At 36.6% G+C, this 26,891-nt stretch overlaps 1 protein-coding gene and 2 long non-coding RNA genes across 3 annotated transcripts in view; all 3 read right to left on the bottom strand.

Annotated features, from left to right (window-relative positions):
• LOC103406393 (TMV resistance protein N-like) overlaps positions 1-26,891 on the bottom strand; it is a 119,067-nt gene that overhangs the window by 16,379 nt on the left and 75,797 nt on the right. The gene's annotated exons all lie outside the window — the stretch shown is intronic.
• On the bottom strand, positions 1,798-3,016 carry LOC139188850 (uncharacterized). Its single transcript, XR_011572209.1, has 2 exons — positions 2,609-3,016; positions 1,798-2,002 (listed from the first exon to the last, which is right to left on the bottom strand). It is a non-coding gene; the product is annotated as an uncharacterized lncRNA (long non-coding RNA).
• Positions 17,923-18,996, bottom strand: LOC139188763 (uncharacterized). The gene is made up of 2 exons (XR_011572034.1): positions 18,887-18,996; positions 17,923-18,713 (listed from the first exon to the last, which is right to left on the bottom strand). It is a non-coding gene; the product is annotated as an uncharacterized lncRNA (long non-coding RNA).

The following is a 26,891-nucleotide window of genomic DNA, read 5'->3' as shown; positions in this document are numbered from 1 at the left end:
GGAGTAGGTCTTAGTCCATTGCTTAAGTTTTATGTGTTTTTTTAGTTTTTTTTTTTTTTTTTTTTTGGGGAAGGGGGGTTGTGGGGTTTCACCACCTTTGAGTTGCTTTGAAGAAGAAACCAACGACAAAACTTTTAGTAAGCCACATGGTAGGGACCACGCGGAGATAATCCAAACGGAAATTATGGAACCACCAAATAATTGAAACCCCTTGGATCTCCACCGTCGATTCCCCACCTCCACAATTGTGACCGTTCCAAGAACATGATGCAAGTAAAATCATGTCTCTCTTCGCAGCCACTTGCCAAGTAGCACGAGTGATTGTCAATGGAGCTGCCCTAGTATCTTATTTAGGGTACACGTGTAACCGGCTCAAAAGGAATGAGCTCAACATATGTGCCAGCTATCTAGAAAAATTTCTCCGGCCGATGGGGCACGGGCGGTTGTCACGCCCTGATCCCAACATACGTCCAAGATCGACACGTGATGACACCAATACCCGTATCTCTAACATACCCCGCCTCCAGGATATGTACAAAGCATAACTCGAGAATCGAATCGAATAGTAGTTTTTCGTATACTTTATGGCTGCATTTAATCTCCTCGTTAGACTGCATACGTACCCTAATTAGGGATCAAGTCATTCGTAGTTCGTCTTTCATTACACCTTGACGTTTATCACAATACGTTCAAATCGAAAAGCATAGCATTCCTCAATCAATTATTAGAACTTAACAAGCATGAATTACTAGATTCATGGTTACATAACAAAGCCACATAACATTCAAGGTTTCCATTCCATCCATCATATAAATCACTATGTTTTCAACGTGATCTCCATCCACAGCATGTAACTTATCCAATAACCAGCGAAGCACAATATTATTCTTAAGCCACATTGATCACTAAATAATCATAATAATAACAATCATATCCAACGTCATTCCACAATTCCCGTCAATTAATCCCTTTATGAATCAAGGATGCATGATCTTAGCATTTAACTACGTTAATCAATCAATGGGATAACATACCATTTCACCAATTCAATTAGAGAACTCTATATAATTCCCTACTTGGGTTATGAGTAATAACATGGTAATTCTAATTTATATTCACAAGGTCTATGGATAATTCTCATTCGCTCGAATCTAGGGTTCCAGACTAACCTTTTGGAATGTGCAAGAGTAAGGATTCCAGACCACTCAACGGAATCCAACCACATCGGGTTTCGGACCACTCAACGGAACCAAAATATCAATCGGTTTCTCGTAATCTATCCAGACATGTTGCATGTAAAATCAGTGCCTACATCATGGAAATGGTGCACTAGGCAATTCAGAACTTGGATAAGTTGTGAAGCTCAGGTGAGCGACAATAATACAAAGTGTGATAATAGTGATAAAACCAACCATCAATCACAGTTTATAAAGCTTGAATATGAATCATTCATAAGAAATTAATACCAAACCTTCGCAAACTTTGAAGGAGTCACCCAAACATCCAACGGTTCGTCTGAAACAATCACAACATCTCACAACCATATTCTCATACAACACCATGAAAAGTAGGGTTAGAGCGACATAGTTCGGCCGAAGCCTATACCTTTGAAGCTATCTCAATCCAAACTCAATGAAACCCAAGGTGAATACGATTCCAGAACTTCACTCAACGAAATCGCGAAGTAGAAGGGATTCCAGACCATCTCTCACGGAATCCAAGTGGGTACGATTCCGGAACATCACTCAACGGAATCGCGGAAGGCCAACAACCATAATGTACAACGGCTCAAAGAAATGAGACAAGCACAAGCTACTAAATTTACAAAAGCTTAACTAAGGGAAATAAGGCACATATACTAAATTTAAAACGAATCAACGAAGAGGGAAAATAAACAATATCGAATCAACAAATCCCCAATCACAATGGGTTCACAGTCCACCACTAGTCCTCACATTTCATCACATCAAGCCAACCATACAAAGCAAACCATGTTTCTAATCTGCACGTCAAATCCCACATCATAAACTATAACGATGGCACTTTATAGGAAACATAATCATAAAACCGTCTCATACCCTATCAGGATAATAATTATGAAAATAGAGTAATCACCTATAACACATATATTAAAGTCACTCACCCTTTTTATACTAGTAACCATACATATTATTTCTCATCCATGAAATCAACATGTTAACGTTCTATTCCTATGCTTGTAACCTTCATTCTCCATCCTTTAATAAACCAACCCAAAGTTAATGGTTTTTCAACTTAAAACACCACCTCTTCACTCATGCCACTACCCCTTTTGACATGTATATGCGGCAATATATATATATATATTAAGAGAAACTGGATCGTTTACTAATAACTTGCATATAACTACTAGTAAACAATCTAAACTCTTAAACCCCAACCAAACATACTCAAATAAGCACAAGATTAATAAGGATGTCATTTCAACTAAAATTCCCTTCTAGGTCTAGATGCTTGGTAACGAAGTATTTCATAAATCTAATGTCACACATTGGAAAATTCGAATTTTTCTAAAAATTCTCAAATTTTACAAGAATGAAGGTCTCAACAAGTAGAGTAAACTTTATACCTGTGTCCAAGTCCAATTTGACCGGGAAGGCCTTCAGATTGGCTCGCACCCGTCAAAAACCCTAAGGTGGATGTTCTTCAATTCGGCTTCCTTGATGTTCCAACGCCTCTACAATTGATTGGGTCTTGTTCTTGGGTCCAAGAGAAGTTGATCAAGGGTGATGATGAATGGTGATAATCATCGGAACGACGAATCACCATCGAGAACCCCCGGGAGTTCTACCCGAATTTGGCCTCAAAAACCCTTAGATTTGAGCAAATAAGGTAGATGAGAGGTTGTGGAATAAGTTGCAGGTGGTGAATGGGTGCAAAAGGCCTGAAAAAAGAAAGGATTTTGGCCTAAAATTGGCCAGGTCGAAATCCTTTTTTTTCTTTTTCTTTTTCTTTTGGGTGCACGGGTTGATAGAAAATGGGGTTTAGGGGGGGGGGGGAATGGGATTCTTTCCCTCTTTTGTTTTTATTTCTTCACTCGCCACTCCCGTGGCTTTCTTTCTCTTTTTTTTTTTTAAGCAACATAACTTCAAACGTCCGTAACTATACCGTTATAACTCGGACTCGCAAACGGCTTTCGTCTAATTGTTTATGGGTTTGAGATCTATTTAAAAACACTAGTTAAAACTTCGAAAAGTCAACGGAATATAAAGATTGATTTCGAAAATTCAAACCCGATAACTATTCGATTTAATTCCCAAAATTTACAGAATTAAAATTAAGTAATAAAAATAACGTAAATGTGAAATACGAACTTAAATTACGAGATACATAATGAATAGTGCAATTCCAGGGACGGAATTTCACAGCGGTGGTCATGGGCTCGGGAGAAAAGGACCTTGAAGTAAAGCCAGCATGGTGGTGAGTCTGGTGGGTCCCCCGGCTTCAGTGGCTTTGGTGAGTGTGGGTCCCCTTAGAGTCCCCTCTACCGTCGAGTTTACGCTAATAATCGAAATAGCTCATGTGCCTACCCTACACCCACCTAATATGATTTTACTCACGGAGAAGGATTCTCTGCTCTTTTTTTACCATGCATTTCCATCCTTCCTCTGTTTGTGTGGTCACGGTTAAACCACGTTAATATTTTATATTAATTTTTTTTATAAAGATAATAAGACAAAAAACGTGATTTAACCATGACCACACAAATAGAAGGAGAATGAAAGCGTATGGGAAAAAAGGAGCAAAATCCTTGTCCTTTACTCACATCATATCTCTGGTTCCGAGACTTCTGAACTCCAAGACGTTGTTAAAAACTAGGGTAAATTACACAGTAGCCCCTCAGGTATTGAGGTTATTACAACCTCATACAACAACTTTAAAACATTTCACTTTCATACCTCATGTACTATTTTATTTCAAAACAACATCTCCGTTAGATTTTCCATCCAATGGACTGTTAAATGCTGACGTGGCTGCCACATTTGTATTGATGTGGCTGCCACATGGCAAAAATAATAATTTTTTATACATTAATAATATTATAATATTAATCCTATTTAAAAAAATAAAAAATAAAAACAAGAAAAACCCGAACCCAATCCCCTTCATTTCCCCCACCTATCTGTAACTCCCCCAGAAGAAGAAGAAACCAAACCCCTCCCCCTCCTGCCGAAGACCCACTTGCCTTTCCCCCTCGCGACGACCCACTTGCTGTGAAACCCCCCTGCGCGACGACCCATCTGTCGTGACCCACCCCCCCGGCGCAACGACCCATTTGCCGTGACCCCCCCCCACGATGACCCACCTGCTGTGAACACCCCCCCCGGCGCGACGATCCACCTGCCGTGACCTCCCCCCCCCCCCGGCGACGACCCATCTAGGCACCTCTGCCCTTCCCGTCGATGATAAGCTCGCGACCCCCTCGGGCGACGGTTGCAGGTATTTGGGTTGTGGGTTGTGGGTTGTGGTTTTGCAGGTAGTGGGTTGCGGGTTGTGGTTTTGCAGGTAGTGGGTTGCAGGTATTTGGGTTGCAGGGGTTTCTATGAAAACTAGTGAAAAAAAAGCAGATAAGTGATTAAAGGTGGGGGTTTTGAGGCGGGAGAGGTGGATGGGGATATGGGTTTTGGGGGAAGGAGACGCATGGAGGCAGAGGGTGGCGGGGGAAGAGGTGGGGAGATGGGTGGAATTCGAAGTTCAAACCCTAGAGGAGAGAGAATGAAGGAATTGAAAAAAAGGTGTCAGGGAGTGTGTTGGGGTTGGTGTGGAGGAGGAAGAAGAGTGGGAGAGATGGGTAAGGGGGTGGGGGTGAGATGTGGGGTTGTGGGGAAGGGGATCTGGGTTTGGGTTTTCTGGTTTTTTTTTTTTTTTTTTAGGGTTAATATTATAATATTGTTAATGTATAAAAATTTATTTTTTTTGCCATGTGTCAGCCACGTCAGTATTTAACAGTCCATTGGTTGGAAAATCTAACGGAGGTGTTGTTTTGAAATAAAATAGTACATGAGGTATGAAAGTGAAATGTTTTAAAGTTGTTGTATGAGGTTGTAATAACCTCAATACCTGAGGGGCTACTATGTAATTTACCCTAAAAACTATTATTAAAAAAAATATTTATTTATAGTTAAAAAAATCACTCTTCAACTCAATCACATCATATGGTCGGTTTTGAGACTTTTGGGTCCAAGATGATTTAACTTATTAAACAAATTATTATTCAACGTAAGCTTTTATAAAATTATATTAAAAAAAACACTTCAATTTTAATACAGAAAAATCAATTTATTTTGTTATTTATTTTTAATATGAACTTTTAAATATATATATATATATATATATATATATATATATATCATGAGCTTTTTTTTTTCTTATTTATTATTCTTGTCAATGTTGGACTAAAAAATAATAATTATACTGGAGTCTTCAATTGATACTTATAAGCAATAAATAAGCACCAAATTAAATCTGGTATTGAGAAAGACACACATACATTAATTTATTGAAAGCTAGAGAGACCAAAATTTTAAATCAAATTTTGTAAATCATATGATGTGGTTGTTAAAGATTGAATTATTACTTAAGTATTGATTAACGTGCATATTTTTTATTGATGACACGTCATATGTTTTGCGAATTTAGTTATCTCGCATTACTCTTGTCGAAGTTTAAACTTGAGTTGGAATAAATGTTTAAAAATTACAATCCACATAGCTACTAATTAGTAATTATAATTGCATGGGAGGTGCAAAAAAATTAAGAACCAAACAGAAATTTGAAAAAAAAATTGGAAAGAAAAAAAAACATAACATTTCGAACCTAGGATCTCCTCATTAATTTTAAATAGGCAAAACCACCGTTTCTAGTTAAACTTCTTGATAATTTGACCAAATTTCATAAATCTATACTTCTACGGAAATAAATTCATAAAAAATGGAAACTAAAAAAAAAAAAAAACAAAAAAAAACACACACACACATAGCATTTCGAACTCAGGACCACCTCATTAATTTTAAATAGCAAAAACCACTGCATCGAGTGAAACTTCGTGATCATTTGCTCAAATTTATATATTTATGGAAATAAATACATAAAAATGGAAAGTAAAAAAAAAAAAAGGATTTCGGACAGTTAAAATATTTATATATTTTAACCCTTATATTTTTTATTTAAAAAATATTAAAATTAAGATCTAACGGTTAAAATATTTAGTCTATCGAATACTCTGAAATGCCAAAAAAAACACAAAATTACATGTCAAATACTTTGTGAATACACACACAGCACATACCGTAAAGTGCTTGTATTTATATTTACCAAACTACTTATACAAGTAATGTATTTACTCTCATTTATGTTTCAAAACAAAAGCTGCCAATCATGTCGAGCAATTTAGAAAAAAATAGAATAGAATTACTTACTTTCGACTCAAGCGGAAAAGTAAGTAATTGTACATTACATCTAGAAAACTACTAAATAAATTATGTCCTACTATGCAAAATCACAACTAATTGAAACTGAGTGGAAACTTTAAGAAGTCCACGTAAATAGTGAAAATTAATTCGCCATAACTCTAATAAAATCGACTCGCTCCATCAAATAGCTACCAAAATAACGTCAGACAGCAACCCACACATTATAAAGAATAAAACAATATTAGCCTGCTATAAAAGAAATGATCTAGCAATAGGCACATTTTGCAAAAGAGTAATACTACTCTTTTGTACCATTATTTATACTATTATAATAATAAAAATGAAATTCACATATATTGATGAATCCTACAAAATTTTGCAAATCACAGTTGCTTAATCATTTGACACATCTATTATTTCTTCATTTATTATAGAAGAAACCAATGACGAAAATTCAGTTCGACAACTCATTTAATAAGCCACATGATAGGGTCCACGCGAAAAGAAACCACATGGAAATTATGGAACCACCAAATTATTGGAACCCCTTCAATCTCCACGGTCAATTCCCCAGCTTGACAATCATGGCCGTTCCAAGAACATGGTGTAAGCAAAATTATGGAACCACCAAATTATTGGAACCCCTTCAATCTCCACGGTCGATTCCCCAGCTTGACAATCATGGCCGTTCCAAGAACATGGTGTAAGCAAAATCATGTCTCCTTTCGCAGCCACTTGCTACGTAGCATGTGTGATTGTCGACAAGATGCACTGGTAGTTCTGTAGGGCACACGTGTAACTGGCTGAAAAGGAAGGAGAGCCTGGTCCTTGCCCGTGGGGCACGGCCCGTGGTCATGGGCCTGGGAGAAAAAGGAAATGGATCATTTCCGAATCTCTTTTACTAAATTCATTAAGTTCAGGGATTCAGATTATTAAAATTTGAGTCAACGGTTACAAACAAAGGCCCATTCTAAAAGTTATAATAACTTTAGTCGTTTGATCAAATTTCAAGGGTCTGAATCCACAAACTTGGTAGATTTGATGAAAATAATCCGGATATGATCTTTTTTGGAGAAAAGGACCTTCACGTAGAGCCAGCATGACCCTAAGGGCTGGTTTGGTATTGCTATGCTTTGAAAAAAAGTTGCTGTGAGAATAAGCGGCTGTGAAATAAATCAGCAGAGTGTTTGGTAATTTTTTTTGTAAAAAGTGCTTTTGGAAAAAAAAAAATAGTCTAATAGTGAGTCTTTTCATTAAAGGAGCACTGTAGCTCGGTGTGCTTTAAAAAAAAGCCAGTTTTCCAAAGCTGCAAATAGCAGCTTCAGCTTTTTTCTTTGATTTCAGCTTATTCTCACAGCAGCTTCCAAAATAAACCATTTTTTTTTCAGTTTACCAAATACCTAAAACTCTCACAGTTTTTTTTTATGGGTGTTTTTTTTTTAAAGCACCTCACTCCCAAACCTGGCTTAAGTCAATGGATCCCTTGGCTTCAAAGGCTTTGGTGGGTTGATAAACAAAGACCAACCACACCCACACCCACACCACCCAAAGCAACTCATGCCTTTTGAACCTGCCTTTGAATGCTTCAAAAACAGACTTTTTGGGTTGATAAACAAAGACCAAGACTCAGAGAATTTTTTTTAATATGACCAAAACACGACTCCGTAAATTAAGTGTCATAATACAAGTGGTTGGAAACTAAAAAAGAAAAAAAAATCTCTAATCACTTGTACTATGACACTTAATGTATCGACCCGTGTTTTTGGCACGCTGAAAAATTTAGTACAGAAAAATTGAAATTGTACTACTTCTTACTGAGCATGTGCACAAAGTCACAAACACGCAAGGGAGGACAAAAATTAAAAAATTTGGAGACAAGGATTAGCACCCCTTCTAAGGCATATTTAATAAAATATACGTAATTCGAGGAAAATGATCAGATATTAGACAAAAAAAAAAACATGAAAAAAGAAGAAGATGAAATTGCTGAAGCACTTTCGGCGCAAAAACCATGTGCAATCAAACGTAAGAAAAGGGAAGAAAGCCATGTACATTCAAACCTAAGAAAAGGACGACGAAAAAAACAAAAAAAATGAAAAAACGAAATTGCTAAGCACTTTCGGCGCATGCGCATTCAAACCCAAGAAAAGGGTACAATATATGATATATCTGGGTTTGATTATTAGGTAAATTACAATTTGACTTCATGAATTATTATCTCAGTTGAAATTGATTCTTTAAAATTTTTTGGTAAATTAACCTCCTGAATTATTTAGAATCAGTCAATTAATCATTTGCCATTAGATTACAAAATCAATTTCTTCAAATTGAAGGGCAAATTAGTCATTTTATCATTAATTATTACTAGTTAGATACAACCATTAATAAAATTTTGACACATGAACACAAAATAATTAAAAAATATAGCATAATGAGAAAGCATAAAAAAAAAAAACCAAATTTTTACATAACAGACCATCTCACATTGTCATTGCACATTTTTTTGTTTTCACATGTCATTATTTCATTACTGGTTGTAGTTGACAAATAAGAGTTGATGAAGGAAAGACAAATTTTCCTTTGAATTTAACGAAATAGTGGATGGAATCTACCAACAAATGGTCAATTGACTGATTTCAAATAGTTCATGAGGTTAATTTGCTAGAAAAAAAAAAGGTTCAGAAGTCAATTTCAACTTGAATAATAGTTCAAAACTAGTAATATGCCCGCGCGATGCTACGGAACTTGAATACACCAACCTATTCACCAACATTCAACATAATCATGAATGAACAAAAATGATAGATCTAGGAAATTATAAAAAGCATTGTAAACGCAAATCCAGGAAATTATAAAAATCCATCCAGTCACGAGACAATATAATAGTTGTGGGAAGGTGAGTATGCAACCAAGAATGTAAGATATACTTGACTTGCAATTCCATTATAATTGCACAAAAAAAAGAACAAATTGTGATTGAAACATCAAACAAATCAATCTCATCTGTTACAGATTGGACCAACTAAATAAAGAATCTATCGATATGATTTTCAACCTCACTATAAAAAAGAATGAGAGATGAGTACAAACTTGAACTCTAGAGCTTCATTCACCATAATCACTTTTCATTCCTAAAATTAGGCAAATTTCCAACAATAACAACAAAAAACCTCTTAGATTTCACTTTTGTTGTAAAATCGACGGCGTGTGCAGTGGAATAAATAAACAAGACACAAAATTTACGATGTTCATCTACAGTCAATGTGACTGGAGTACGTCCTCGAAGCAGCAGTGGTGCTTTCATTATAATCTGAAATAATAAGAGTACAAAGATAACTCTCTCTATTATCTCATCTTATCTTCCTCTCTTTTCTCTCTTTCTTTTCCTTCCTCTCTCTCCTGTGAGTCCCTCACATTCATCTCCAATTCTTCCCTTTTATCACCCATTTTGAACACTTGTAATGTTCTATTTATAGAGCAAAGAAAACACTATTAAACTTGTGAAAGGTTTACTATGTGCATGTGGGTTTACTATATGCATGTGGGCATACATACCCACTATTTACAACACTCCCCCTTGGATGCCCACATAAGTCTTTAATTAACTTGTTAAAATCTTGATTTGTTTTTTGATGCTCCCCCTGACGAGTATCTCCCTCTGATTTCAACTTCTTTAGGCTAATCGTTGATCATTCTGCTTCAGTCTCTTAGTAAGAAGAGTTGCCGAAAGAGGTGCTTTACTTGTTGTTAACTTTCCACAGGCTTGTTCTTGAACTGGGCTGGAGGGCCTTCTGCTAGACCTGCTCCAAAGGTATGAATTTACTTCTTTTATCTGGAGATAAATTTAATTCAAGGGTGGTGGACACTTGATTTTGAATTGAACTTGTGATTTCTTCAAGGACATTCGAGGCTTAATCTTGAATGAAGTTGTACCGTGAAGAGCTTCACGTGGCAAGTGATCTTCGGCTTTGTCGAGGATGAATCAGCACGTGTTTGTTGCACTTGTCTCCACATACTTCAATGTATCATTTTCACTTGCCTAACTTACTCCCCTTGCTTAAATAGTATTTTCCCTGGTTTTCCCCCATGCATGTGTGACATATTCTCCTGCAGTATTTGCCTTCTGATGCAGGAGTGGAATGCAACCCTTGCATTTGGATGGTTCATCACTTCTTGGTGACTGGAGACCCAGCTCCAACAACAGTTAAAGATGGCTACTCGAAAGTAATGCTAGGTAAGCAATCAGGAAAGATTCCAGGCAGTCGGTTCCTTACCGGGATTTTGAGTGGAAGTTCCCACATATTGCTTTCGTTATCCTTGTCTTTGCAGGTAAGAACAAGGACAAAGGAAAGGACAGGGAGATTGCATGATATGATATACTCTTGCTCTCGTCCCTGAAGATATGAGATAATCTTGTTCTGGTGTGACTTGTTTGAAGAGGTATTCTTGGAGAGGAAGAAAACTGAGTATTTCGAGATGCTTTGTTGAAGATGCATTCTCGAAGATGAGGAAGAGTTAGGTATTCTTACAGAGTTGCAGGTCTACCTTGTTATGGAGAACAGAGGTCGACATATATAGAGATTTCCCAATAGCAAGTGGTGGTGTTGTGCCTTTACTTTTATCAGCAACTATGGTGTAATTAGAACAGTAAGATTTACGCGTTTTCAACTTTGTCAGAGATCTTTGACAAAGTTGCACGCGATATCCGAAAAAGCTGAGATTGCGTCTGAAAAATGCCAACGAACTTTATTCAGGAAAATCTGGCTTTTGAAATTCGGAGAGCGGTGCCTCTTTGATCTCTGAATGAGTGGCTCTGTTACCTCTTCTTTTATAGAGACATCAATTGTGTTCAAGAGTATGCTCAGAAAGTTGCTGCATGTAGAAATTTTCCCCTTCTTACACTTCTGAAATTTTATTTGACCTCTTTTTTCCTTCATCATTTATGAAAATGAATTGCCCATCTAACATTTGCTTAGATGAGTCTCAGAAGTGATACAGACGAGCAGCGTCAGGATAATATATGGAGCCCGTCATTCTTATCTTCTAATGGTCCTCTTACGGTTGGGGACTCTGTGATGAAGAATAACATAATCGCTACTGTGGTAGCTAGGAATCTTCTCACTCCAAAGGATAACAGGATCCTTTTAAAACGGTTTGATGAGTCGGTCATTCAAGACTCATTGGCTCTCAGTGTTCAATGTGTGGGCTCTGTATCTAATATGGGTCAACCCCTACTTACTCAAACTCGCTAAGTTGAATCATTGATGGCTGAGGTGGCAAGTCTTAAACAAGAGATTAGATGGCTCAAGCACGAGAATAGAGTGTTACACGTGCTTGCAAATAATTACTCGACGAGCATGAAAAGAAAGCTCGATCAGCTACAAGAATCCGAAAATCGGATTCAAAGTGATCACCAGAGGTTCGTTGCTAGATTCTGAAAGCAACTAATGCCTTCCCATTCTGGTGTTTTGCTAAGTACTGGGGTGCCACATGATCAATCTCCAGTGCCTCCCCCTTCTGGGGTACTTCCGAGTAATGAGGCTTCACATGAGCAACCTTTGTAAAGGCTACATCTTGTTTGTTTGTTTTAACTCATGTGTATGTACATATTTGTAATTTCTCGGAGATATTAATAGATAAGCTTTATTTCATTCAATGTATTGAGCCAAATACAATACAGCATATACTTCACTAAGATGTGGTACTTTTGGACCAAATATTAATTTATCTTTACCCTCACGAAGATAAATGATTATTCTTAGTGTCTTCATCATTTGAGTATTCAACTCATAATCTTCAATCCATATGGTTCTTTTAATATCATAAACATCATGGATAAGATTCGTGTTGGTAGATTGTTCGATCTGCAGCTCAAGACAATAATTCTATCAACACTTTATAATCTTTCTTGACTCTTCAAGAGTCTCAATTTAATATCATCAACTCTTCAGGAGTTATAATTTAATGTCATTGACTCTTGCAAGAGATTTTAGTATGTTGCAACAATATCTTAATGATAGTACTCACTAAGGCAATTTATACCATCCATTGGTATTAAGTACATATTTTATGCTTTACCCTTCGGGGGCTTACTTCAAGCAATTTGAATCCTTCAGGGATTTTCTACACTTCATGACACATTTTTCTTTGGAATTTATACAGAGCAATTTGCTCCCATGCATACTTGAGAGATTTACTTATGGAGATATGATGTGGGCGACTCACAACCCTTCATATATAATTTTCCATTCATATGACTCGTTTACAACCTTGTGTCATATCATGTGAGTGCATTTCACTGTATTACAAATGCTCATATGTAACTTCCTTGGTTTAATATCTTTTGGCTATTTGTATTATATTCAAATATATAGGTTCATTTTTTCATGTTCTTACAAAATTGTAACGGAATTGCCTTTCTCCATTTTTGGCCAATAATTTTCCTTTTGTCGACGAACAAAAGAACGTGACTCAATATTAACACAACTCATTGATGAATTTAGTGGCTACTTGTAAAAACCAAAATTACCATTGGTTATCATCAATATGTGATCCCATATTCTCATGTGCATGCGCATGCATAAAAGTTTTTCATTTCTTTGGATATACATTGCCTCTTCAATGGCATGACAATATCTCTTCTAGGATAGTCATAATTTACAGAATGTGGATCATAACCTCCTCTTGAGCGTTATGGAGCTTGGATTTTAATCTTCACTTCCGGGGAGTTGAGTCATTGGAACCTATATGTCTATTATGCTCCATGCATGAGACATCAACATTCCCATGTCCGTGGATCGTCCTTTCTGGGACGTATATCCATGCGGCGACTGTCATACTTCTGGCATGCAATAGTTATGCTTCGGGAATGCAATAGTTCAGTAGTACCATATTCTTCTTCTTTCAAATGACTAAACCTTTTGAGTCTAAAAGTTTGTCACGCTTCAGGCGTGCAACAAATAAATCATTTACTGTCTCATTATTTTGTCCAACAGGGACATCAATTCTTGTAGGCACATTTGCAGCAAGTATATATGATTTCATCACTTTCGTTGGATCATGCAATTATTCCTATTTCATTTTCTCATTGATTGCTTCGTGAATAAGACAAATTCTCTTCGTTCTTCTGGAACAGTACTTTCTTATCATTCTTTTAGAATGATATTTTCTTATCGTTCTTCTGGAATGATATTTTTTTTTCTCCCCCTAATGGCGGAAAAATTGTCTTATCAAAACAATAGTCCGCAAACCACACAGTAAACATATCCCCAGTCAAGGATTCCAAATATTGAATGATAGATGCTGTTCAACATCAATGCCTAATCCGCGATGATGCCTCATTTCAGTATGTTGTGGCAGTGCAATAGGCACATAGATAACATAACCAAAAACTCGTAAAAGTATAATGCTTGGTTGGTTCCCAAACACGAGTTGTACTGAAAAATATTGATGGTTGATAACATGTCTCAACCGAATTAATAATGCATAATGTAAAGTTTACATGTCCCCATGTAGAAACTGGCAATTTCATTTTCATGAGCAGAGCGTTGGTAATCAATTTCACCAACTTAATAAATGCTTCTGCTAAACCATTTTGAGTATGGACATGAGGAACTTCTGGTCATTATTTAATAGTCTGTGAACTGAGACTCTTATGTCCTTTATTATAATTAAGTTAAGGCACTGTGGCACTTCAAACTTACAGTACTCATCAAGGAACTTCATATCCTGATCTTGAGGATCAAGTGACTTCATGCCCGATCATTTTGCATAATGGAACTTCAAGTCCAATCATTTTTATATGTTGAGGATCAAGAAACTGCAGGTTCTGATCTGATCAAAGAACTTCAGGTCCTATATATACTCATTGTAACAAAAGATAAGTATAATAAGTAAATTAAAGCAATAGACGGCAATTCCAGCTATAATGAATAAATTGCATTTAAGTAAATAAAGCTTGTGACAAAGGCTTTGATTCAGCACAATTCACATAAATATCAAAGCTTTAAAGTAAAGGGTAATAATTCTACCCACTATAAATAAATTGCTTTCAATAAATAGAATTTGTGAAAGGATTTTAAGCCAAAACCATTCACATAAATCAAAACTTAAAGTAGTAGGCGGTAAAACCATCCATGATAAATAAATTGCTTTAAAGTAAATAAAGCTTGTGAAAGTGTTTTAAGCCAACACCATTCACATAAATAAATATATAGTTTTTTTTTTCAGATGGTACAACACCATCCAAAAGCCCTTACCTATTTTTATTATTATTATTTTCTTATTCATTCACATGTTGAACATTCCAAGAACTTTGTCATTTTTTTTTCACATGGTGCAACGCACCTTTCCAAGAGCTTTGGCCTCATTTCCCTTTTTATTTTTGTTTTCATTTCACAGTTCTGAAGTCATTTTGGTTACTCAGTAAATAATAGTAACAATAAGTTCCAATTGGTGTTCCTCCTTCGGTGAGTTTCGAAAAAGTCGAAACGGTTTCCATAAGTTTTGGAGTCAAGAGTGTCTGCAACTTATGAGAAGATCAAACCATTAGATTTAGTTCAAATTTTAGTATGATATGGATAAGAGGATACCGAACAACTTTCGTGAAGAAACAATTTCGATTTGAGCTACTGAAATGGAGTTTTGGTACTCATAAGGTGGCTGTCCAGTTTTCTGCGGAAATTAGAAACTGGTTTGGTATTTCAGACATCTGCGACGATCGCACCGTTAAAGTTTTCTGACATTTTGATATGTTGTAGATACTGAGCGGACGAACAATTTTCAAGAAGAAAGTATTTCAATCTGAGGTCCGTAAGTTGGAGTTCCAATGCTGTTTACATGGCTGTCAAATTCTCTACGAATTTTGAGTCTGTACTCTTTTGCTTCTGCAAATGATGATATACAGTCATACAACAATATATATAGTTGCTTCAAGAAAATCAATTGTACTAAGATTTGAAGATGAAATGAAAAGATTTTCTTATCTGTGAGATTCCAGGCGACAGAGGTGAACAAGATTTGTGACGTTGTGCTTTCCACTGACACAAGAGCTTCTCGTGCTGATAACGTGTTGTAAAATCGACGGCGTGTGCAGTGGAATAAATATACAAGACACAAAATTTACGAGGTTCCTCTACAGTCAATGTGACTGGAGTACGTCATCGGGGCAGCAATGGTGCTTTCATTATAATCTGAAATAATAAGAGTACAAAGATAACTCTCTCTATTATCTCCTCTCCTCTTCCTCTCTTTTCTCTCTTTCTTTTCCTTCCTCTCTCTCCCGTGAGTCCCTCATATTCATCTCCAATTCTTCCCTTTTATCACCCATTTTGAACACTTGTAATGCTCTATTTATAGAGCAAAGAAAACACTATTAAACTTGTGAAAGGTTTACTATGTGCAAGTGGGTTTACTATGTGCATATGGGCATACATACCCACTATTTACAACAACTTTTACTTAATCATAGGCATCTCACCTTGAGACAACACAGAGTCCACTGTTACTGCCTCGGCAACATCTTGAACAGGAAGAATACCAATTAACCCCTTCTCTTCCAGCTGCCATAACTCATGCTCCACCAATTTGACACTTAATAAAATTCCCCAATTTTATCAATTCGATAATCCACCAATTAGAAAAATCCAGCTTACAAACCGCATAACGATCAATTACCTAGAAAAAGGACAACGGAAAGTTGGCATTTGAAATTAACTCTGGCAAAATTGAAGAACAAAATATGCAAAAAATTTGTAGCAAAAAATAAACGACACAGTTTGGGCGACAGAGCATAAAAAGGAACATAATTTCCAAGCAAACAGAGTAATTGCAGAGCTATAAAGTTTGTGCAAAGCTAAAATAGCTACCGGTTAAAGTACAAAAAAAGTTTTCTCACGATTCAAACAGGAAAAAAAAATTTAATCAAAAGACAATAAGGCTCAAAGGTACATGTCGGGTGAAGTGCAGTGAATTCGAAGATGGCGCAGGGTAGAAGGACCTTGTTTCAGAAAGGAAATATGCCTAGGCGAGTTGGAAGCTCCACCGATTCCACCATATTTGGAAGTTGCACAAAGAGAAGAAGAAAAAGAAAAAAGAGTCAAATGAGGAGGTAGAGAACAGAGGCATTACCATATAAGTGCCTAACCCAAAAACAAAAAACTTAACACAAAATTATGGATGTCGTTGTACACCATTTTAAATGAAACTGAAAATTCATGACTACAACTTATTTTCTAGAATCTCCAAACGGAAAGTTAACCACCGAACGTTTGAATAACCCGAAGAATTACCTTGTGCACCACAAAGTTCCCAAAACCAGTCCCTTGACAACGATTCAAAGTGAAATAAAGTGAATTCAACATAGAAACTTCTATAAAGAAGTACCTTCCAAGAACAAAAGCGAGAGTGTTGAAACCACAATTTCCCTCTCTCCCTCTATCAACCATCAAACCAAACCAATAATCAATTTTGGAGTTATCAAATTTAATCAACACAAAAAATTATAATCAAACCCAAACGAAAGTCTAAACCCATACTGTGATTTCAATAAAATCAAACAACAAAAAACCAAATTCAAGTCGAATATAATAAAAAAACCAAACAAAACTCTATATCAAAACTCTGGAATTTTGAAACTGCTCACCTTAAATACAGAGGGTTTCGTAGAATGCAAAGAAAAGTCCCAAATCTGAAAAACCACGACCTCCCCAAAATCACAACCAAAACCACGACCTTAAATACAGAGGGCTTCGTTGAATCCGAATCCACAAACAAAATCCCCAAAATCACAACCAAAAAATTTAAACAAAAAACCCATTAAACAAACGCACGTAGAATCACAGGTTACAAACAAAACCCCCAACACAATCCCAAATGGAAGGAAAGGGTGAATGCAAGAAGAAGAAGAGACGTGACAGAGAGGGAGAGATGCAATCCCTCAACCCCACCCTCTCTCTGCAGCCAACACACTCGTTCCCTCAACCCTACCCTTAAACCGTGCACCCAATCAACTATCTATGTCCCCCTAATCATGCACCCGCCCTCACCCTCTCTCCGCAACCAACCCCCTCCCCTATCTCCTCCAAATCACGCCCCCACAACATCCCATCAATGAAGAATCAAATCCAAAAGTAAACTGCAATTACCTAATATGGTAGGATTAAAATAAGAATATCCAAATAGAAAAACAAAGGATATAATACAACAGATAGATCACCAAAAAGGTGCAGCCCTTTCACAGTGGTGATACATTTCCGCTTATTATTCATCGCTTTTTCAATTGTAATTTCTTGCTTCTCTTGCAGAAAAAACACAACATAACAGATTTCAATAACCACTCATACCTATTCCATCTCTGGAACTAAAACTTTCAGTTATTTATCTATATATAAATATTGATTATGATCACATTTTGATCATCGACATAAAATACAAATCATTGTATATTTGCACAATCAAATATTTATGGAACTCACAACCAAGAGCCAGAGCTTCAATTCCTGTGAAACCACCCTTCTCTCGAACCCTTGGCGACAAATTCTTACATCATCTATACCGTAAACTTGATCAATCAATCAAAGATTTATAAAACTTTTGAATTCTAACCTCAATTACAACATGAAGACCCAAAATTGATCCAAATAAAAGTTGAAGAATCCTAATCAGAACAAAGGCGCTAAACTATAGAACTTGGGTATTTCTTAAAACCCCTAATGATATTTTAAATCCTTAAATTTTCTGAGCATCGAAGCACTATCAAACTAATGTGATTAAAGAAATTGCTAATTACAAATGAGGAAAACTACAGCCCACAGGTAGTTCCTAAAATCCCATCATGTTTTCAATTCCAAAATTTCTCATCATTTAGGAAAACCACTAAGCTTGTCTACCCTGTACTGTGCACCTAATAATAGCGAAGGGAAAGAAAAAAATAAGATAAAAAATTACATAGCTATTCGGCCATAACTGCATCCTATCTAAAAAGCACTAAAATGCTAGAGATAAAGTTTGGAACTCAGCATTGTATAACATTTACAAATGACAACCAATGTAAATTTGTGAAAAGCGAAACCACCCCATTGTTTTGAATGTTGTTATTTTAGGAAACCTTGGAAATCACAATGAATAGCATTTGATAACCTTAAATAGGGCCGAGAATTTCGACTCACCATCCTCCTTTAGCACAGAGCAACTCACTTCCTTAGCAAAGTAACAAACCGGAATAACACGCTCCTGTTCAAGAATGTATCCATTGCCACACAGCTGAACATCACAAAGAAAATTCAACATTCACAATGCAAAAATCCAAACTATACAAAAAATCAATGCTTTCAAAGTCCTATGGCATGCTGGCTTATCACAATTGTTTAGTATAAATTTACCCACATTATATATGGATAAATTTAAATAAAAAATAAAAGACAACCAAATCATACACTGGTAGTCTCTGTATTCCCCCAGCAAGCAAACCGTTGATGGGCTCCCCTTGAAAGCTTAGTTAGCGTACGCGCCCACCTGCACACGCACTTCAGAACTCAATTCATACTCATAGGACACGCACTTCAGAACTCAATTCATACACATAGGGGGGAGAGAGAGAGAGAGAGTACCACAAAGTCCCGATTTTCAATCCCACTACAGAGAGAAATCGATCAGATCCTCATATCCCTCAATAAAATGTATAATAATTTACAAATTTGTTAAAAGTTTAAAACTCATAAATTTCTTCCGTCACTGTAAATTTTAACCATTCATTTGATTTCACAGACCTGAAAATTTCACAAATTCACTGAATTTACATACAAATGGGAGAAGTACAAAAACAAAGACAATGGCAGAAATTATACCATAAAAATTACACTATGAAAAATTTAGAGACCAAAATCCTTGTTAACAGAATTTATTCACATTAAAAGACACTTTCGGTTAAAAAAACTATCAAATTTAAACTCTGATATCATATGATAAAATCTTAATTAAACTCACAATCTCAAGAAGTCGAAATCATGTTAAGTAAAAGTAACAAATTGAAAAAAAATGAAGATGTAAATATTGATAAGAATAACAAAAGTGGCAATACTGATATTATACACAAATAGGACAATGAAATATCGGAACCAGCAGCAACAAATAGAATTAAGAAAAAAAAAAGGTTCGGGTGGGCTGCCTATTTAAGGTTTGGGTTAGTTTGGTAGGGTTCCGGCCGGCTAAAGCTAGAGACTTGAGAGGGGAGGTGGGTGTATTGAGAGATATGACAGATCAGATTGGGAATATTAGGGTTTTGATGGAAAAGAAGAAGAGGAAGGGGAGAGACTGCAAACTGCCCCCTCAACCCACTCTTATTGAGATAGACGAAACACCCTTTCTAAACTTCCGAGAAAATACAAACAGTACCTCCAAAAACACTTAATTTGCATGGTTCACAACATAAAGGGTATAGATGCACCAATTTCACTCTTAAATTAAAAAAAGGAAAAAAATTAGGATTAGAGTTTGATGGTTCTCACCCAAATTTGGTTGCTATTGAGCACACTCACATCCATTCAAGTTCGCGCATCCTCAAACGATCACCACCCAGAGAAAGGCTAAACATGCAACATGAAAGCAAAAAAGCAATGAACATTCTAAACAGACAATGATGTAATCTATTATGTCGTTTAAACTCATACTTATTTTTAACAATCCATAGTCATTTGCACCCTGATAAACAGATAGCCACACACAAAAGTGAATTATCTATTCTAAAAATGAAAGAAATTGGTGCAGAAAGACATATCAGATACACCCACTTTGATGCGCCCGTGAACCATAAACATCCATTACAATTTTATTGAAACAAAAAAAATGTCAATCACAGTTTTGACAAAGCAAATGGGAAACCAAACAATAAACAATGATTTCTGAACAGTGTTTTACCTGTTGAATCAAAGGACAAAAATGAAAACCCACTCTCTCCCATACCTTCCTCAGACATCATTTCCTCACCAACCCCGTGGGTAACCCGTTAACCCCCAAAAATGCGCGGCATGCTCTCTGCCCTCTCTCTCTCTCTCCCTGTCCATTCGTCTCTCAAAAAGTGGGAAAAAATCTCTCCCACTCAGTCGAAACCATGCTTTCTGCCCTCTCTCTCTCACTCTCCATCCTTGTCTAAAAAAATTCAACAAAATCCCTAAATCTCTCTCCCACCCAGCCGAAACCCCTAGCTCCCATCTCTCTCCAACCTGCCAGTTCCTCTGTCCTCCTCATCTCCCCCGCCAATGACCCTCTGACAGATACATCACCTACAACCATACCCACCAGTCCCCGAGCCAAAATTCCCGGCGATCCTCTCCCTCCAACACGTCAACCCTCCCGTCCCCTCTCCGTCTCTCTCCCCGAGTGAATGGCCACTTCCAGCCCAAAGACCCAAAAGCCTTTCTGAAGCCCAGCGCCAAAAAGACCTGAAACCCTTTTTGAAGCCCAATGGTAATTTTGCAAATAACGTTAAATCAGGGGGTAGAGAGACTCAATGGCACTTTCGTAAATAAAATGAAATTGAAGCAAAATTGCATAGTGCCTTCCTCCCCCTACTTTAGAATAAAGTAATGTCAAATGATAGTTTACCCTAATATTAGATATACATACTTCGAGAAAAATCATCAGAAATTAGACACAAAAACGTAAAAAATAAGAAGACGAAAATTGCTGAAGCAGTTTCAGCGCATAAACGATGTGCATTTAAACTTAAGGAAGGGATATAATTTATGGACTTAAAGAAAGAAAGGTGAAATAAATAATGATTCCGACCTCCTCCTAATGCGAGGAAGTTTCCTAGTACTAGTGGTGCCACAGCTCATCCCGAAATAAATTTATCGATGGCGTGGAAATGACTAAAAGTACCCTTAGACGTTTTGTGTGGTGGTGTGGTAGGTTATATTTTGGACCAATTAGTGCTAAGTCCTATTATTTTGGAACCAATTAGGACTTATGTGGTATTTTGTTGGTTTTGGTTGGTGACTCACATGGACCACACATACACCCACACTCTCCCTCTCTCCCATTGACACTCTCTTTCTCCTCTCTCTTGGATTTTTCTTCATTTCCATACAATCGTACGGACAAGCTTCAAGTATCCATTTCAAGCACGGATCGACGTTAAAAAGGTAATATTCTTGTTCCTTGCACGCTCCTGAGTACATCTATACCATTTTTAGGAACCTTCGTTTTCTCGAGAACCCGACGACCCGAAGACCCGATTTATGTCACTATTCATGCAATAGTAAAATCATGTGTTTTTGGGGATTTCAAGCTTACAGGGAGCTTAAGGAGGTCCTCACGAGGCTCGGAGTGGTTCGTTGGAAGAATTTGGACGTCGGATTATCGTGAACGACGAGTTTTAAGGTTTGCCGGAATATCGAAGCTTTTTCCAACGAGATTTCGGTGGTTTCAGGGCTCGAATCTTGTATGGTTTTGTTCGTCATTGTGATATCTTCAAAATGGTTCAAGTTTCATGAATTTTGGTTTAGAATTGAAGAAGATATGACATTTTGAATATTCTCCAGAATCCGGCAGTCGCAGCGGTCACCAGCGTCGGAATCCGGTGACCCATCGAAGAAGGAAGAGAATATTCCGTCAAAGTTGATGGAATATTTTGACGCTGTCAGGTAGTTTTAACAGTTTATGTTGCTTTTCAAGGGAATATTCCTAACGGCAGTTAGAGATTCTGTTAGGGTTTCCTGTGTGTGTTGCCGTGTACTTGCCGGCGCGTGGAGCCTCGGAAAAATTTTCTAAAAATTTGGGGATGTTCTTGAGGTTATGTAGATCACATTGGTATATTCAAACATCTCATTTGAGCAATGTATGAGAAGTTATTAGCTAGTTTTGTTTATGTGCTTTAAATAACGTTTATTCAGTTATTTCGCATATAGGTGAGACATATCCCTAGGACGAGCGCAGTTAAGGGCGACTCGGGGGCTACGACCTTTCGACATACCAGTGAGTGGGCTTTTGGTTTTCAGTATATATTTATATACTTGATATATTTCCCATAAATGCATTTAAATGAAAGTATGCTTTGAATTACCACGCCAAATGCTTTTATATTTTGAATATGCATTTAATGGTTGCATATATATATGATTGTGGTGCTGTGGACGCTCAGGTAAGTATCAGGTAAGTTATACATTGATTACTTGTTTTGTTGGTTATGTGAGATGTGATTGACAAATGTTGAGCTCATAAACCTGCACCCCGGTGTTAGTGATTTAGTCAGAGATATGGCACAAGCCTGTATATGATGTCACCTCCCGCACCATATGCTCACATTGGATCCAATGTAGGTGCACATTCTTGTCGTACAGACTACTATAGGTGGTTCCGACTCGTAGGTGACTAGCGATTTATCGCATAGTTATCATGAGAGAGTAGCATTGAGCATAACTATATTACACCCAGGTTTGTTGTACATACCACTATAGGTGGTTCCGACTCATGTGCAAGTTAGCGCCGTACAGGTCACTTTAGGTGACTCCAGCTAGAGTGAGTTATGAGTTATAGAATCAGCCATACAGGCCACTGCAGAGGCTCCAGCTGACATCTTGTTTACACAAATTTATTTTCACCTGAGTTACTCATTTTGATATATATTGGCATGGCATAATTATGAATATGGATATGTGAAGCATGATTTGAAATACATATATATATTTATATTCTATTTCTAGGAAAATTATACATGTTTTACGGTGAGGGGTTAGAGCTTTTGATAAATGAAATGGTTTTGAAATATTTGTTTTTGCCCACTTACACTTTCTGTGTTGCGCCCCTCCAGGTTCGAAGTAGGAGTGTTTGTTGGTGGCATTGAGGAGTCAACGGCAGTTCTGACAGACTATCACAAATGTAAGACATCTTTGGGTGTTGTTTAATTAGTACTGGTTTTCTGGACTGAACTTAGGCTACTTACGCTCTGATTGTGTATTGATAGGAGCATATTTATGCGACTAAGTTAACTTGTTCTCATGCATTTATGTTGTTATTTCTTAGTTAATTATGTATTTTAAGCTATTTTCGGGTGTTTGTAGGTCCAAAGGGTTATTGTAGCAAAGAAGTGCATTTTGGAGCATTTTTGGGTATGGAATGGATAGCTTATGCTTGAAGCAAAAGGAATGGACAAAATTTGAAGTTTGTGCATCATCCTCTCCCTATAAATAACCATTTTAGCACACTCATTTTACCCAACACATTCACCTACCACTACATACACTCGTTTCACCTAATACATCCACTCATTACAACCACCCAACACATTCACCTACCACTACATACACTCATTTCACCTAATACATCCACTCATTACAATCACCCAACACATTCACCTACCACTACATACACTCATTTAACCTAATACATCCACTCATTACAACCACCCAACACATTCACCTACCACTACATCCATTCATTACCACCACCCACTACATCATCTTCCTAGCCTATAAATACATTCATCCACCCTTCATCAAAGAGACATATATTAATCCAAACACATCCATTCCTCCATACAAACAAACCTTCAAACACTTACCAACACCTTGTGCCGTAGCAAAGGAAGGGAAGGAAAGTGCTTGGACCTGCTTGCTGTCCAACTTGGATCGTTGGAGCGTTTAGGTGTTTTCTTTCTTTTGTTTCCAATGTTAAATTCATTTTCTGATTTTGTTGCAATTATGAGTGGCTAAACCCCCATTTAGTTAGGGGGAAGTTTGAAGCCATGAACATGCTTGAGATATGTATTGATTTCTTCCATTGTGATTTGATAAGTTGTGATTGCAATTCAATTATCTATTTTATTTATAACTGATTCTTGTATGTTTATTAAGGATGCATACTTAATTTTCATGCATGAATTAGATGCTAGAATATAAATGAGTTTCACCTAATCGTTACAAGTTTATATTCATGAGTAGTGAATGTTGTTTATCACAATCGCGTTAATTGAATTCTTGGCAATTGTACCATGCATTCATAATTATAATTGCCTCGCCAACACTTATGATTTTTATTGAACGTAATGATCTCTGATTGTATCTCTATTATGCATTCATATAGGGGACTTTTAGAGAATGATTTGGGTTGTCGCATGCATTCATCCAATTCAATGAGTAAAGGAAAATTTGAGGGTTAATTTGTGCATCACGGTTAATCTGGGGTGTTGAGCATAATAGTTTATTGAAAAACAATTGGAAATCGATTCATGTACAAGTATGTCATGTGTGAAGAACGGACCTCTAAATAATTCATCCATCATTTTATTTCTCAAATTCATTTTATAATCTGCCTAGTTTTATAACTTGCTTGTTTATTTCAAATTCATCCAAACCAAAATCCCCCTTTTACTTTCTTGTTTCAAAGTGTTAAATTTCTGTTTTGTTTGTGTTTTTGAGTGTTTTGATTCAAGCCAAAACACTAAATTCGTCCAAAGTTGTTTTAGAGTCCAAATCTGCCCAGTTTGTGTTTTTAGGCAGTTTTGAGTGTTTTTAAGTTGTTTTGAATCTTTAGAATCTGTTTTGAGTCCCTTGAGTCTATTCAAACGTTTTTAATTTTGTTTTTGTGTTTTTGAGTCAGTTTAAAGGTTTTAGCAAGCCCTCCTAATCCACAGTTTAGAACGATCCCTACTTGCATTTATACTACAATTTGAGAACAAGAGGGTTTAATTTGAGTGCTTAACTTTCATCGCATCATGTATTTCACACATATTCTAGCACTTGTCTTAGCTAGTACTCTTATGAGTTGGTTTTTATTTATTCGTATTCTCTATTATTATTATTGCTTCCGCACTGTGTACATGGCTACGTCACTCTCACGTGACGGCCATCACGCCCTGATTTGGGTCGTGTTGTGTCAAGTGGACCACTTCTACTCTATACATCAATTTTTCTGGTACAAACCAGTCTGTATCCAAATTTTACTCACCTCTTATGTGGGACCAATCATTTTAAAACACCTGTTAGTACCCCAAGTATTATTCACTTTTTAAAAAACGAATCATGCGCACGCATAAATTTTATTAGTCTTAGGTCCACATCTATATTCAAATGCTAAAATTTGTAAAATGTGTCATATATTTATAAAGGGAAGTGTTATTGGCACTTCAAAAATTTCATTCTACACTCCTCACAAGTGTATTATTTTTTCCTACTACAGAAAATTTGACGTGTAGAATGAGATTTTTGGAGTGTTAATAACAATTCCCTTTATAAATCCTATAACTTTTTTATGTCAGCGAAGACCCTCGTTGTCTTCATATTTTTTAAGTCCTTCCTTTGTCTTGACTAATTGGGCTTCGTTTGGAAGTCGGCCCAAAGTTACCTTGAATTTTGCCAAGGTCTGGTTGAGTCGGATGACAAATGAGATGTGACAAGTGGTAGAAAATCCTAATGTATTACCGAACAAATATGTCAAAAAAAAAATTGTGGAAGCTAGGTAACAATTGAAATCGTCATGAACGAATTTGGAGGTAGGACCACAACAATATCACCCATGGAAAAAGAGAGAAGAAGGAGGATCGATTCCATGATCTAATAGAGGGAATTGTTTAGAAGGAAAAAAAAATGAGGGATGAAACATACTAGGGTTTGAGGTGATTATATTGCTGTAACTAATCCTACAATTAAGTGGTGAGTTAAACCACAAACAATTCCATAATTAATTTTTTTTTGCATTACTTTAGTCTAAATTTTGGATACATTTCACTTTATTTACGAGCTTGCCATGAGGCTGATTTCAACCCAAATTTCAGTTTATTTACAAGAATGCCACTGGGCTTAAGAACGGGTTTTCAATCTTTCGGCTAGATTTGGGCTTTGACTTGGGGAGACAGATGGAAGGGGGACAGAAGGTTTGATGGGTTGGAGGGAAAGGTTCGTCGGGATTTAGGGAGGGACGTGCTGGTGGATGTGCTTGTTTACTACAATTTATAAACCTAAGGGGAAAATATGGTACAAAATATAAATAAGCTTAATTGGAATTTCAATTTTTTTTTTTGAACGAGAACAAGCTGCGTTTGATTAAACAACACCAAGAGAAACAAAGTAGGAACAACTAAAGGTCCTTTGGATGGCGACTAGAGCTGCGCTCCTAGTCCTCCTTATTCAGCCTTAGGTGGAATTTATTGGACCTATTTCATGAAGTGGACTAAACTTACTAATGGTTTACAAAATTGAATCTATATCAAGTTATCCCTTTTAGTGATGTTGAGGAATCTGATATCTACCCTTCCTCCTCCTTATTTAAATATGGGTAATGCTAGCGATATTATCTCTTTAAATCATATTTTGTAAATTATATGACATTATTATTAATGATTATATTATTACTTAAGTGTTGATTAACGTACTTATTTTTTTTAATTAATGGCACATTACATAGTTTATAAATTCCATATATACTAAAACTCAAACTTCTGGTTAC

The sequence above is a fragment of the Malus domestica genome, chromosome 10, assembly GCF_042453785.1.
Source record: "Malus domestica chromosome 10, GDT2T_hap1".
NCBI lineage: Eukaryota > Viridiplantae > Streptophyta > Magnoliopsida > Rosales > Rosaceae > Malus > Malus domestica.
The sequence above is the reverse complement of the archived record's forward strand: the minus strand, read 5'-3'. Positions and strand labels throughout refer to the sequence as shown.